Source organism: Panulirus ornatus, chromosome 19, assembly GCF_036320965.1.
Source record: "Panulirus ornatus isolate Po-2019 chromosome 19, ASM3632096v1, whole genome shotgun sequence".
Classification (NCBI taxonomy): Eukaryota; Metazoa; Arthropoda; class Malacostraca; order Decapoda; family Palinuridae; genus Panulirus; species Panulirus ornatus.
Window position 1 is genome coordinate 8492964 of NC_092242.1, and position 15255 is coordinate 8508218.

The window sequence follows — 15255 nt, forward strand, 5'->3', positions numbered from 1 at the left end:
GGAGCGGCAGTCAAAATCCGGCACAGTGTGTATACCGGAAGTGTCGATCGAACCCCTTAAAATGCACGATGGGTACGACCCCTTAACCACGACGACACTGGCCTGGTCACGGCCAGCGCATCATACCCAAAGGTCGTACCGTCGTGTTCAGCGAGCACTAGAAGGTCGGGTGCGGCAACATACACCGGGAGGAGGAGGAGGAGGAGGGAGCACGCCACGCGCCTCCCCCCTCCTCTCACACCTTTATTATTAATAGCCCCGGTACGTCGTCCTTCCCGGCTAATGATGGGTACGCTGCCGGTACCCATCACCAAGATGTAACGGGGAAGGGGAAAGTAGGGCGAGTCCTGTATCAAAAGAAGAGGAAAGAGTATATTAATAAGAGCACCGTCTCATGATGCCACGGAGGATGAATGGAGGAGCTGAGAGGACGTGAACGTCACGAAGATCGAGGGCATCGAAGTCAACCAACCTTCCCTTCCCCTCCGCCGACAGTGTGGAGCGTCCTGGCGTCCGGCGGGAGGGAGTGTGTGTGTGTGTGGGTGACCGACCCATCGCCTGCGACTAATGGGTTGGTGGCAGACTGACACCACGGGTCCGCACCAGACCGTCGACTCCTTGATGAATATGGAAGTCTTTGTCCTCAAGGCCTGTCGACAAGGACGCCACGTGTGTACATCCAATTCCTTAAGTACGAACCCACCCTCCCTCTTCGTTTGATCGACCTTTACTTCGCCAACCATACACCACCAACTACAGTCACACCGCAGACCACCACTGACTACCAGACCCATACACTACCACTGTGAACCCTTACCACTACGGTGCCCAGACCACCAGCACCTACCACTAACACCAGTAGCCTCATCGCCACTTCGAGACAAGACCTCCCCACTACAGATATAACAATATATTGTTTATAATCAACTATCCGTATCAAACATCTCCACTTCACCAGCTAAGACGAAGCTTGAATGGTACGGTTTCTAGACATTCAATCCCTGTAACTTTATGAAGAATACTTTCATTTGTCCCCCAGAAACATTACCTCCGTATCAACAATCTATCAGACTTACATTTTTTGTGTTATTGCACATACAAAACGTTTTAATGTTTCCCCTGTTATATTTGCAGGTGTTTGCATGGAAGCAACAGACCATCACTGAACACTGGTCAGGCCCTAAGGAGCCACTCCCTACAGTTCTACCTTGAGCGAACCAGGTCTGTAGATGAGGTACTCTTTTTTCTCCCCATCGCTCACCCGAGTGGCCCCGTCTACAGCTTCTCTAACCAGTGAAATGGGGGGCTTGGGTTCGATTCCTGTAGCACCCTACGTGTCAACAGTATGCTGGAGGTAGAGATCCATCATGCATCAGAATTATATACTCACCAAGCCATTCAACCCAGTTCAATAAACTTACACCGTTCATCTCTATGCTGTACAACTGTCTTCTGTTTCCCAGTCTTATCCTCCCTAATAAACCTCTTCTTTTGTTCCTTCCTAAAATAGATGGGGGAGGGGACTAGGAAAGGCGTCAAAGTCGGGTATAGTCCACCCTCTGGGATGGGTGTAGGGACTGCTGAAAGAGTGAAGCCTTCGTCAGATCCCCTAAGTGTGTATGAAGAACCGCCCACACACTTGGCCTTAACCCTGACCACTCGAACTGTATCTACAATTCATTTTTATCGTCATCAGTTGTCATCATTAGTACTTGGTCATCATTATCATCCCTTCCATCACATACAATCATCCCGGTAAAACCTCAGTATGGCTTCTCTCTCTCTCTCGTCCGGTCACCACACCTTGCAGTAGCATCGAGCCTGCCTTTCAGCAACGTTCCCTCTCTGTTTACGCCTCGAGCCCGTGCCGTCTTGATGGCTGGGGAGCGAGCGACGCACGCACCGCCCGCCCCACTAAATTTACCCTCGGCCAGAGCCCAGCTGATGCAGGGAAACCCCCACACCGGTTAGGCCAGGCCAGGCCAGGCCAGGTGAGCCCCACGTGCTCAATGTTACACCACCACCACCACCGCCGCCACCGCTCTCTTCAGCTTCAAGTTGTGGCATCCCTCTGTTCCCGTACCTTCGTCAGGTCGTACTTGGTACGCAATTCTGTACCTCTAAGGTGCTCCACCTTCATCAGCCTGTGCGGCACCACACTGACGCCTCGATCTAAACTCGCAACTCTTTACCAACAACCAGGCGATGAAGACTGAATATATTATATTTTTCCTACTTAAATAACTCGAGTTAACGTCACTGTTTGCCGTAGACAAAGAGATCAGCAGACAATGGCAACGTGTAGTTTGACCAGGGCTGGTGGCGCGCGTTGCAGGCCGAGGTGGCCAAGTGACTACCCACTCCGTCGCAGACCATTACCAGGAGGAAAAACTCTCGTAATCAGAGTAAGATGGAAGGTGGGAGTGAGGGAGGGAGGGAGAGATGGAGGGGCACAGAGAGACACTTACAGGGAGGGTGAGTGGAAGAGAGACAGGAGAGAATGGAGGGAGAGGAAGGATGGAAAGACAAAGGAAGAGAGACACAAACACATACACACACACTCGTCATGGCTCCGTGCTTGTACTTTATGACCTAGTTGTCATATGTCTGTGTGTGTATATATGTATACGTTGAGATGTATAGGTATGTATATTTGCGTGTGAGGACGTGTATGTCTATACATGTGTATGTGGGAGGGTTGGGCCATTCTTTCGTCAGTTTCCTTGCGCTACCTCGCTAACGCGGGAGACAGCGACAAAGTAAAATATATAATACATACATACATACATATATATATATATATATATATATATATATATATATATATATATATATATATATATATATATATATATATATATATACCAGTTCGACTATTCAGTGGGATATCGCTAATGTACACGGTGGAGCTGTTTACCAAGTAGAACTAGTGATAAACAGACTCACATGGCCACCTCCAGCTTGGCCCACATTATCTGGTAAGAAGGTCTGGGGGAGATCTTTCTTTTTTCGGCACAAACTTCGTCTTATCTGTTATTGAGGATGATGCACTCAAGCTCTCATTTTAGATTTTGCTTATAATAATAAAGTAAGTGAATCAAACAGTGCAATTATAGATAACACAGGAGACACGACGAGAAACATTAAACCCATATGAACAAGACGAACAATGTGACCAATTACCTGGACAAAAAAAAATCTTCCTTTACACAAAGACAGAATGCGACAGTTCCAAGTACGACTTTAGTGAATAGCAGCCTCGTAAACAAAGACAACATACGAGTGTAGCAGATGGAAACCCCGTGGATGGACAGAGACAGAACACGATAGTTTCAAGTACGACCTCACTGAACGGAAGCTCCACAAACAAAGACAAAAGACGACAGTTTCAAGTACGACTTTATCGCACTCACAAAAAAGCGAACTCACCAAAAAAAAAACTGTAAACAAAGACAAAATACGACGGTTCCAAGTCTCAGTTGACGACAGTTCTTCTGAGTACGACTTTAGTCGTGCACACACACACAAAACAGACGACCTCCTTCCTTCCTTCCCCCCTTATAAGACTCGCCATAAGAAACAACTTCCCGGTAAACAAAAGACTCCTTGTATTTCTCGTCAGGCAAGACGCCAGCTCTGCTACCACAAGCATCGCATGATTCGTCAACCAGTCTGCTTGTTTCACTCATAAGGTTAAGTGAACCTTGGCACCAGCGAGCTACTGACGAAGCTAAAGAGGGATTCGGGTCGTCCCCCACTACGAAGGGAGGTTGACGAGAGTTTATATCCTTACGACCTGACGGAGGTGTGTGCGCGCGCGCGATGGGGTTTAAAGTTGTGTTTGGGGTGAGGAAGTGAGGTGGTGGTGGTGGTGGTGGCCGCCCCCCTCCGCCTTTTGGGCTATTTCTTCACCTGGTCAGTGACGTCAGGTGCAGTTGACTCACGACGTCATCCGGGTAACGACTTCCTCGATTATTAAAGTTTTGGAACACACACACACACACACACACACACACACACACACACACACACACACACACACCACACTTACTTGATTCATATATATCTATGATTTGCCAAACGGATTTCCTCCCTGAATATGTTTGCTGATGAAGCACACACACAGGTCACGAGGGAAGTGCAAAGCGAGGAGGATTGCATCAGCTTACAAGGGGATCTAAACAGACAAAAGTTAGTCTGATATATGATCGGCGAAGTTCAGCCAAAGTAACAAATATGGGTCACAGCGAAAGGAGGCCTTGATACCGATACCATCTAGCAGGATATAAGCTGAAGGAACCTGTTTGCGAGATGGACCTTGGGAGTCGACATCGACCCTAACCTCTCGCCAGAATCCTATTTTAGGAGAACAGTTAAGGAAAGCAATTTTCTGGTAATTATTAGAAATGCATTCAAGTTCACGGACAAGATAATATTCAACAAGTTGCCTCGTCCTACACAAGGCCAAAACCACAATACGCTTCTCAAGTTTGGTCATCGCACCAAAGAAAACACAGAGAGCTGATGTAGGAGGTTCATTTGAGAACAGTAAAGAACGGTGCCAGGAAGGTCCAAAAGGCCTTAATTTGCCCACCATAGAAGAGAAAAGGCCAAGGGCTAACTTGATCACAACCTTTAAAACTTTTAAGCCAGAATAATGAAGCAGACAATAATTAGTTCTTCGAAAAATGTAAGGATAGAACAAACAAAGGCATAACGTGAAATTAAACAAGAAGCTGGTTGAAAAGAAAAAAAGAGGTGGAAGTATTTTTCTCATGAAAGAGTGGAGGATAAATGGACTTAACAAAACGCGAAGAGAATAAATGCAGACATCATACAGAAGTTTTAAACAAATGTATGATAGAGTGTGTTCGAGATGGGACACCAGGAGTGTAAACATACATCCCCGTACAGTACAAACGGGTAATCGCTAAAACACCAGTGGTATGACACACGGCCCTGTGCTGGGACCACTGCCCTTCTTTATATACACGACTTTCCAGAAGGGTTAACTCACACCTAAAAATATTTGCGGATGATGCCAAGGTCGTGAGAAAAATAGTGAGAAGTGCATCAGCTCATAAGGGGAGCAGCTTGACAAACTCCAAAGTTGGTCTAGTGAATGGTCGATGGAAGTCAACCCAAGTAAATGTAAAGTAATGCATATAGAACACAGTGAAGTGCCTCGATGCGACTGATACCGAGCAAGAAATGAGCAGCAAACGTGTGTGTGTGAGCGAAGCTTAGGAGTCGATGCTGTGCCTAACTTACCCTATCGCTAGGACTCCAACTTAGCAGAACTGTAACGGACACAATCCGTCTGCTGAGAAATTGCAACACTGCATTAAGCACATACATAGGGAAATACTCCACAAACAGTTTACATCCTATACAATGTCAAAAGTACAAAATACTGAAGTTGGGTCACTAAACAGAAATAATACAGATCCAAAGGAGAACAACAAAGATGGTTATAGACTTAAAAGCGCTGGGTTACAATGAAAGGTTAAAGGCCATAAATATGTCACACATGAAAGAGAAAAGGTGAACTAATTTCTACTTTTTAAGTTTTTAAGAACATTTTGAGGACAACAGTGCTATCTGGAGGAAGCACTACGAAACTGCGTCTTTTCCTTCATGGGACAGCTTGCATGTTGTTGATATGGAGAGGAGATACCCACTGTGCTGGATGGAGGAAGTGGGGGAATACCCGAGGAGACTGGAGAAGAGATAGCAGTGACAGTGAATCATAAGGGTGGGGAAGAGAGCATACGTGGGAGGAGCCTGAACGAAAGACAAACTGCTGGAGAAAGACTTAAACAAAGACACCTGCTGTTCTCACTGTGTATACTAGCACGCAAGGCTAACTACATAAACTGCAGAGAGGTATCACGAAAACAAACGCATCTCGTGGAGTACAAGACAAAGTTACGTGTGTTAAATATAAGACAAGATATACTGTATTTGCTAACTGGTAACTCCAGAAGCTGGATGTGGCTGGCCAGCAAGGGTATTGATACTTATTTTCGTCCAGGACTAAACAGAATTAACATTGTCAAGATTTCCATGGCTCTGCATAAATAAATAGCGAGATTATAAAGACAGCATAAACTGAGCAACGATTCATGAGGTTACCATGCGAAGAAAATGTTAGGTTCTTACCATGCGAAGAAAATGTTAGGTTCAAGTACCAAGAGGAATACATTGTAAACAAAACGTTTGACCAAATGATCAACACAGCAACTGACTTCATTATCGATTTTGATAATACAAGAAGGAAAAGAAGGAAACAGGTGGATGATAATAAGAAAATATAACCACAACACATCAAGGCTAACGACAGATGCAAAAGTTGTCATTGGCATTTCCCGTGCGCAAACCCATGCACCCAAGAAAAGATGAGCGTCGACCAAATGCAGGTCCAAGGTAAGGACAATTGGAAAATCCACGCAAACAAAAACAAATGAGAATAATTCACAAAAAATCACGATACAAAATCTAGATGAAGGAACAATACTACGGCAGCGACTTTCTAAGCCTCACTTTGAAAATGGAGTATGATACGAAACACCTTCTGCCTCAAAGCGGCAAGTGCTATTGTGTGTTTACGTAATCAAATATCAAATAGTAGGGTATTGTATAAAGGGACTTTACATAATGAAATTATGTAACGTCTACCCCGACCAGATACAACAGTTTAACTATGGTGGCCACAAACGTGGAGGACTGTCCCTCACGAGATCTAGAGACACAATATATTCAACTCGAAATTATTAGCCTTCTACCGCTTGGACACAAATTATAGTTTCTTGAATACTGGGTCCAGTAGGGATGTCTTGTGTTGGTCTGGTGGTGAGTGGTAGCTTGTGTGCAATCCTCTGGCACAGGTTGGAGCCGCCGCCACCACCATGTGGATGTGTGTGTGTGTGTGTTTGTGTTTACCCTGGCAGTTGAGGACACTGACGCACTGCCACTCGTCGCCTCCCACTGGTGCCGGGGTGAAGTATGGGTACGCAGTGGTTCTCTCCCATCCTATTCTCTCTCTGTTCTCTGCTTCATCACTGGGGCCCCTCCCTCCAGTCACCGGTATATTGGGGCATAAAGAATAACGTCAACCGTTCATATATTTGGCTGCGTGTGTAACAAGGTGGAGGAAATCCACGGTAGAGGTATATATTAAGAATTCCGTTTAAATTTAAAGTCTGAAGGTCAAGTGTTTTAAACTGAGAACTGTCAAGCAATTTCCGCCAAGGATACTGTAAATAAAGATTCCGCAAAGTACGTTTTTGACGTGCAAATGTTATACATGGGTCACATCTGGACTGACAAAGGGGATTTGAATTATATCCATTATTTCAACATGTGACTTTCTCAATATCTAACGTTTTCAGGGCACATGGCTGCTGTCACTGCCTAAGCGAAATAATTCTTTAAGTGGATATTTTGGTCGAGCATCATCCAAACTATGCATATATATCATCTACTCGAAGCACTGAACTTAAACCGACTGAGACAGACCTTGATGCTGGTATGGTGACCTTAATCTTCAGCAGACTGGAAACTAACAACCAGTAACAGTGTGGACCAACATCACGCCTAGTTGTTACCAAGAACTTCATGTGAGAAGGATCGGGAGGGAGGAACGATGTTTATTTTAAGCCAAAATTATCTCCAAGTACACGGACAATGGGATGCTTTGAGCATATATGCGACTACCAGTAAGAAATTCATAAACCTAAATGATAAGAACTGATAATAAGGTTGGGGGACCTACAAGTGTAGAATTGAAAAACCCTAACCTCTCCCACGTATCGCCTCCTGTCCCATCCTGAGGGTCTTTCCCTTGTTCTAAAACGATCCCATGAGTTCTGTGCCTGCATGAGCATCCACCCACACTGGGTAACATTGAAAAGACCTCCTCCCACGCACTCCCAGGCCTTGGGGAGTATCTGTAATGTTGACACAGGTGTGGGCTGCGTGTGCTGGCTGTTAAGTGGTGTGGTGGAAGAGGTTGGTAGGTGAGGGATGAGGGGCGAACTTCCGGATGGACCTTATGCTCTCGCCCCACACATTCATATTCCGGGGTAACGTTACTTACACACACACACACACACACACACACACACACACACACACACACACACACGTGTAAAGCTCTCTTCCAACACAAAAAAAAAAAAAAATGAATATTTAATGACAATCATAAACGTCACAGCCTAGCTCGCACCAGTACATCGTCAGGTTATGTCAAACTAGACAGCCATGATAATTATGAGCTGCTTTCAGACGTAATGTTTTGGACAACCACAACAATTTGTGCATATATAGGTCCTAGGCCAAACATGACTAGAGCATTGCTGAAGAGTCTGAAATTAGGGGTTTGGAAATCGCGCTTAATTCTGTATATACTCAAATATTGCTATACAAACGTTGTACAGAAAGAAATACATTAAATGAGATGATGAGTAAAATCATGAATAATGTCATCATACATTATCATGAAGAAAGCATGCATTTCACAATCAATTGTCAGTAATCAGAACATCGTAAAAAGCAACGCTTTAAGTTCTCCCACCGTGAACTACATTTATTACTTCATAAGTCGTTTCCCCCAAGCTCACTGACGTCAGGGCTCGTCGCACCTGAAGCTGACATCACCGTTTGCATGGGTATTGACATTGCACGATCATGTCTCAATAATTCCGATCCAGAGGTGTGCCGACTGACCATGGGAATTTCACAACGCGTGGTAGGCTAGGCTACGCGCCAGCCTACCTCACCATGTCAACGGCTGCAGAAGACCCACATCAGGTTGGTTCATAATTGGCTTTCGTTACGCGGACCTATCTTTGATACATAAACACTTCAAAACCACTTTATTTAGGTATTATCCAAAGGCTGAACTATCGATATTTTCACAAGATATGCTTGTTACAAAGCGTGATTTACGGGACATTTTAAGATCAGGGGAGTGATATACTCACTATAGTCCATTTTCATATCCAGCTATAATCTCCATTCACGATTCCGGTTCAAAGGTAGCGTCTTTGCTTATTACCTTGAGTTCCTAAACTTTGATGTTGTATCTCAAGGTCTGTCTCCCAGCTACCACACTTTTCCTGTTTCGTCGACTGCTCACCTAATTCTACAAATTTTGAATCTCTCCTCGACTATCTAGACTCTTGCTATTGACTGTGGCATCCTCGCACCTCCTTCAGGGATTTCAACGTTCACCATAGGGTATGGTTGAATTCCTCCCATACGGATGGTGGAGTGATTGAAGCTCTCGCCTTCTCCATTCTTAATGATTTAGAGCAAATTATCTCCATGTGATCACTCTCCTAATGTTCTAGATATGTTTTCGCCTCTATTCCATCCCGCTCTAGCTAAACTAATCTGTCCGGCCCCCAACACTTTTTCTCATTTTCATCAACTATTTCCTCTTTTCCGCAAATAACCGCATGGACTCATACGCTGACGACTCAACACTGCATTCATCCACATACTTCAATTCTGTTTCTTATTCTCTCATCCGTTGTAAATCTCGTCTTGACGCAGCTTCCTCAATAAACTCGGTCTTGGACAACATATCTCAGCGGGGTGAACGAAATCTAGTTAAGTTTAATGCCCCCAGCCCTCAAGACCCAATTTCTACCCATCTCTCTGCTGAAAACTCCCAACAACTCTCTTCTCTCCTTTGACAGTTCTGTAATTCCATCTCTTGACTCAATGGACATACTTGTTATAACTGTAACATCCACTCTTTATTGAGAAACCCCACATTACGGAAATAGCCGAGTCTGCCTCTAAGAAACTGGGAGTCCTGTATAGATGTCGAAATTTCTTTTCTTCTGAACAGTTGCTCCATTTATACAAAAGAATGATACGTCTTTGTATGGAGTACTGCTCTCACATCTGGGGTGGTTCTAGCTGAGCATCCTTATTTGAAAGAGTTGAGTGGAAAATGGTCCGACTTTTAAAGCCTCCCAGGATAACTTCCAAACCTGAAGCTCTTGGTTTACGCCGCAATGTTGGTTCACTTTCCCTTTTCTATAATGGTACTACTTTGGTTTTTGCTCCCGAGAGCTGGCTGCCTGTGTGCCCCCCACCACTAGAAAGACCACATAATAATCGGCAAAGTGCTGCTTCATATGGTTACTGTGTGTTCGTAGGAAACTCAAGGTTGGGCCAGTTTGGACCTCGTAGCTTTGGAACTCTCTACTCCTCTCAAGGCTTTTCCAATAACTATGACCTGGCACATTTTAAAAGGCAGTTTCTTTTTTCACTTCCTCCAAAACTGGTGAATACTTCCCCTTCTCTCTTCTTTTAACCCCTCTCATAATCCTCTCTCTATATATTTCAATGAAGACCCGGCTTTGATGTGGACTTCTGTCCGTGACTGAGACCTCAAGCGTAAAAAAGTTACATACACCAGGACACACGGGTATGATCTGGTTCGTAAAGTGAGTAACAGAAGAGCCTTGGAATTGACGTGTCACCCTCCCGGCCTGACTTGGCGTCGTGGTGGTGGTTGGTGAGGGTTATTCCGCTGTCTGCAGTTGGCACTGAGACTACACTCAGTGTCGCTACTTTCTCTGTCCCCGTTGGCACTCACTTTCACGTGTCTCCCGGGGTTCTCCTGCTTGAGTGTAAATAAAAATGTATAAATATAAAAAGAAGGAAGTCAATGATTTCCGTTCAGTGAACAAAGCACCAAAGGCGAGCACCGGGTCACAACGTAGAATTTCCCTGGCGAGGGAACCACATCACATGATGCACTGAACACTTGGACTGACACTCTTAAACAAAAGGCTGATACACACAGTCAAAAAGCTGTTCCCCCCTACAGCGAACTAATGTCTTGCAGAGATCACAGAAGCCCTCAGTAAAATACCCCAGACTTCTCTGTGTTCTAAATGAAAATAGAGCACCTGCACATCTCGACAGTTGCTATATAGTAGACCATTTTTGAAGCGCAGAGACTTATTAAACGCCTATCTTAAACGTCGCTCATCCTCAACTCCATTCTTTAAGCGTCACTCGTATAAACTTCATCTATCTTGTCAAATATCATCCTTTCCATCAAGTTTGAGATCCTTTCCTTTCCTTTGAGCAGATTAAACTAAATCCTCCATTACCTGAAGACTAATCTACTCTTTCAAACTAATAAGTTAGTCTCCCATTCTTCATTTTCTTTACATGACCCCCCCAAGCATTATATTGGAACATACATAGAAAAGTAATCACTAAGGCAGACGATATCTTGAAAAGTAATTACTAAGGGAGATGAAAACAGAGGAGGAGAACCGATTACTTCGAAACTCAGTGAGGCAAATGAGCCGAAGCTATCAAAACGGCCTTCCTGAAGTCTGTCACTGAAGTTGACTTTCGCAAAGGCAGTGACGCGGGAGGTGGCACTGCCATTGTCATTGCTTGAAAGGCCAATATATCCATCATCTTAAAATACAATTTGAAACAGAAACCATCTTGTGAAAAACACATACGCTGAGCACCATTAGCTTTTCCTAGACGAACCTTGCGTGGTAAGGCGATGATAACGTATCAAGTGTATGGCAAGACTACTGCACAACTCACATCCCATCTGTGACTGGTAAAAGGGAAACGTGGAATATGGCTGCTATATGATCATCAACACTTGGGTTAAATGGCTCCTATATGACCCTCAACACTTGGGTTATATGGATCCTATATGACCATCAACACTTGGGTTAAATGGCTCCTATATGACCCTCAACACTTGGGTTATATGGCTCCTATATGACCCTCAACACTTGGGTTATATAGCTGCTATATGACCCTCAACACTTGGGTTATATTGCTCCTATACGACCCTCAACACTTGGGTTATATGGATCCTATATGACCCCTCAACACTTGGGTTATATGGCTCCTATATGACCCCTCAACATTTGGGTTATATGGCTCCCTATAAATCCTCAAACAACAGTAGCTCACAAACACACAGACTCATAAGTCAACCACGCCACATTCTCTATGACCAGCAGGAAGGGAAACAAAAATAAAAGAAAGGAAAACATCAATAAAGAAGACAAAAAAAAAAATAAGAAAAAAGAAATCCTTCTAAATTTAGAGACCTCAGTACCGACCCCCATCACCTGGAGAAGGGAAGTCGGGGCAGTAAACATGGCGCAGAATATCAACACACAAGACTCGTCAGTTACGACGCCAGCCACTAATGACGCAGCGAATCAACGGCGACGGTGACAACCATTACTGGCGCACCGCGCTCCTGGCTGGCTACGACGTCAAAACAACATAGGCAAACGACACTAGAATCACCACTGGCGCACCGCTTTGCTGATGCAATACCGCCCAAGACGCCAACCATCGCTGGCGCGATGCTCGGCAACGCTCGTTTTCATATTACGCAACTGAAGTAGGTCGCATTTGCTGTTTACGATGGGGTGGAAGGGGAAAAGAGAGCTGAGGAGAGAGGGAGGGAGAGTGAAGAGACTGAAGGAGAGGAAATTGGTCAACTCTGCCATACGAGAAGGGATAAAATAAAGGTAGAATAAAGAAGAGGACAGGAGAAAGAATGAGGGCCAGGAGAGCGACCAAAAAAAAAAAAAAGACACGATTAGAACCGAGGAAACAATATGGCTAGGTTGATAGATACAAGGAAGGTGGGTGGAGTGGGAAAGACGCCTTATGATGGAAGGGAGGGTGGAAGGAAGTGGAAGAGGGCGGGAAGCACAGCTGACAGGCGGCCCCTTGGCAACAAACTCTTGCTAATTCGAGCCATCACACACCACCGGCCGACATGACGTTTCCAGCGTACACGCCTGTAGCTACATAAACACGATCTCAGGGTCTGTTGTTTTTTTTCTGTAACGCTCACACAGTCCTCATGAACTCGGTCATGCACGGGAGGAATCCTCTAAGTGGTCATGCAGTCCTCAACGCACTAGTCATGCGATGGAAAAAAAAAAAAAAAGGTGGTCATACACCTAAGAGTGCCACTGCTTTGATTTGATTCGATTCGATTGGTAGTTTGTGAGGTTGTGTGTGTGTGTGTGTGTGTGTGTGTGTGTGAGAGAGAGAGAGAGAGAGAGAGAGAGAGAGAGAGAGAGAGAGAGAGAGAGAGAGAGAGAGAGAGAGAGAGAGAGAGAGAGAGGGTAGAAAAATGTACCAAGAGCTGCTGCTGTAGCGTCACAAGGAAGGGGACGGACTGCAGCAGGTCAGGGCGAAGTCTGAGGAGCACCTTAGTGAGTTGCCTGGCCCACCAGTGGCCCTCCGGCTGCGACCCCCCCCAGCAGTAGCAGCCTGACGGAGGTACGGCGGTGGGGGGGGGGAGGGAGGGGCAGTCATTCTTACGATTACTCTAATCATTTTTTTTTTTACAGTGACTTTCAGCGCCATCATGGCTGACGGACTGTGCTAAACGGCGGGAGGAGGAGGAGGAGTGGTGGTTACGTTAGCATGAAGAATAACGAGTTGTGAGAGTTACATACTGTCAAGGGTTGCGTAAGATGTTGTGAGAGAGAGAGAGAGAGAGAGAGAGAGAGAGAGAGAGAGAGAGAGAGAGAGAGAGAGAGAGAGAGAGAGAGAGAGAGTGGAGTGGAAAGCCAGCAACACCAAGTATATGTGAGACAGACGGAAGAGACGGGGGGGCCTGCAGACAGGGAGAGGGGTCATAATGTTGAGGGGGAGTCACGTAAATGAGGGTTTATGAGACCCCAGAAGAGAGGGGAGGAGAGATAGAGGGAGGGATGTAGGGAGGTGGAGGGAGGAGATACAGGTGAAGAGGGAGGGAAGGAGGGAGGACGTGGGTATGGATGTAGGGAGAGTGGACGGGTGGCGAGAGGGAAGTCAGGGTGTGTGTGTGTGTGTGTGTGTGTGTGTGAGGTGGATGGGGTATGGGGTGGAAGGAGGCTATGATATGGGAGACGGGAGAGGGTTGCTTTGAGGTGTGACGCGAGAGATAGAGAGAGAGAGAGAGAGAGAGAGAGAGAGAGAGAGAGAGAGAGAGAGAGAGAGAGAGAGAGAGAGAGAGAGAGAGAGAGAGAGAAGGGGGGGAGGAGGAGGAGTGGCGTGTGTACGAAAGCACTGTGGGTGAGAGAAGTGAAGTGATATGAGACGTTTGGGGTGAGGGTGGAGGGGTGAGAGTGGGGTAGATGTGGGGTTGAGGTGTAGGTAAGGGGTTGATGCAAGGGGTCATGGCTCTCACCTGGCCAGAAGGAGAGGTGAGTCATTACTCCCTCTTGCGGCGAGCCGAGCCAAATGTGAGGACCACGCCTCACGCTGCGCTGGGTAGGGCTCCCCTCACACCACGGACAGAGAGAGAGAGAGAGAGAGAGAGAGAGAGAGAGAGAGAGAGAGAGAGAGAGAGAGAGAGACTGACTGACTGTACCTAAACAGAAAAAAAAACCCAGACCCTAAAATGAATCTCCCTAATATACATATACAAAAACGTTTGTGACGACATGGAAAGTCAAAAACTGGCGTGGAGACGTGTGTGCTGGCAGCCCGCACCCCAACAACACAATACCTGGCCTCGAGGTGGTACAATGAGGAAGTCAGTATGGTACGTCCCAACTCCACGACGGCGGAGGTGTAGCTATAGTACCACACGGGGGAAGGGAGGAGGTGGTGGGTTCGAATCAGCAGGCGAGGTGGGACTCGTATACTGTACAGCGAGGCAACACATCGCCAGGGATGTGATCCACTCGACACCACGGAAGTCAAAAATGTCGATTCGTTACCTATAGACAAACTGGTGCCTCTCGTTTGGCACTCTCCACCCTCGACTGGTTCACCTAATGGAACCTACTAACGTTCACACACACACACACACACACACACACACACACACAAAACTTCCTTCACAATCTGTCCACGGAAACCAAGCACGAGGGTGGGTCTCTCCTGGAGTTGAAAACCCCCTCCTCCTCCCCACCAAGGTCTTCTGAAGAAGGACCACCACCACCTGGTATATCTCCTCACCTGCCTGACGGAGAGGGAAGGGCTGAGGAACTTCCTCGTTGTGATGGTAGAAAGGAAACACGGTGATGCCCGGGGGGGGGGGGGGGGGGGGGGGAAGCGTTACAGGAGGAGATGGGCTGACGGTATGACATTTGCGAGATGACGGAATTAGAACACAGGTGACGTAAATATACCCTCGTGAAATTTCGTAATCCGACTCACCATCGTCCCCCACCCACCCCCTCTTTGGGATAAAGCATTCGAAAAGTAACTTTTACACTTAGAATCCTC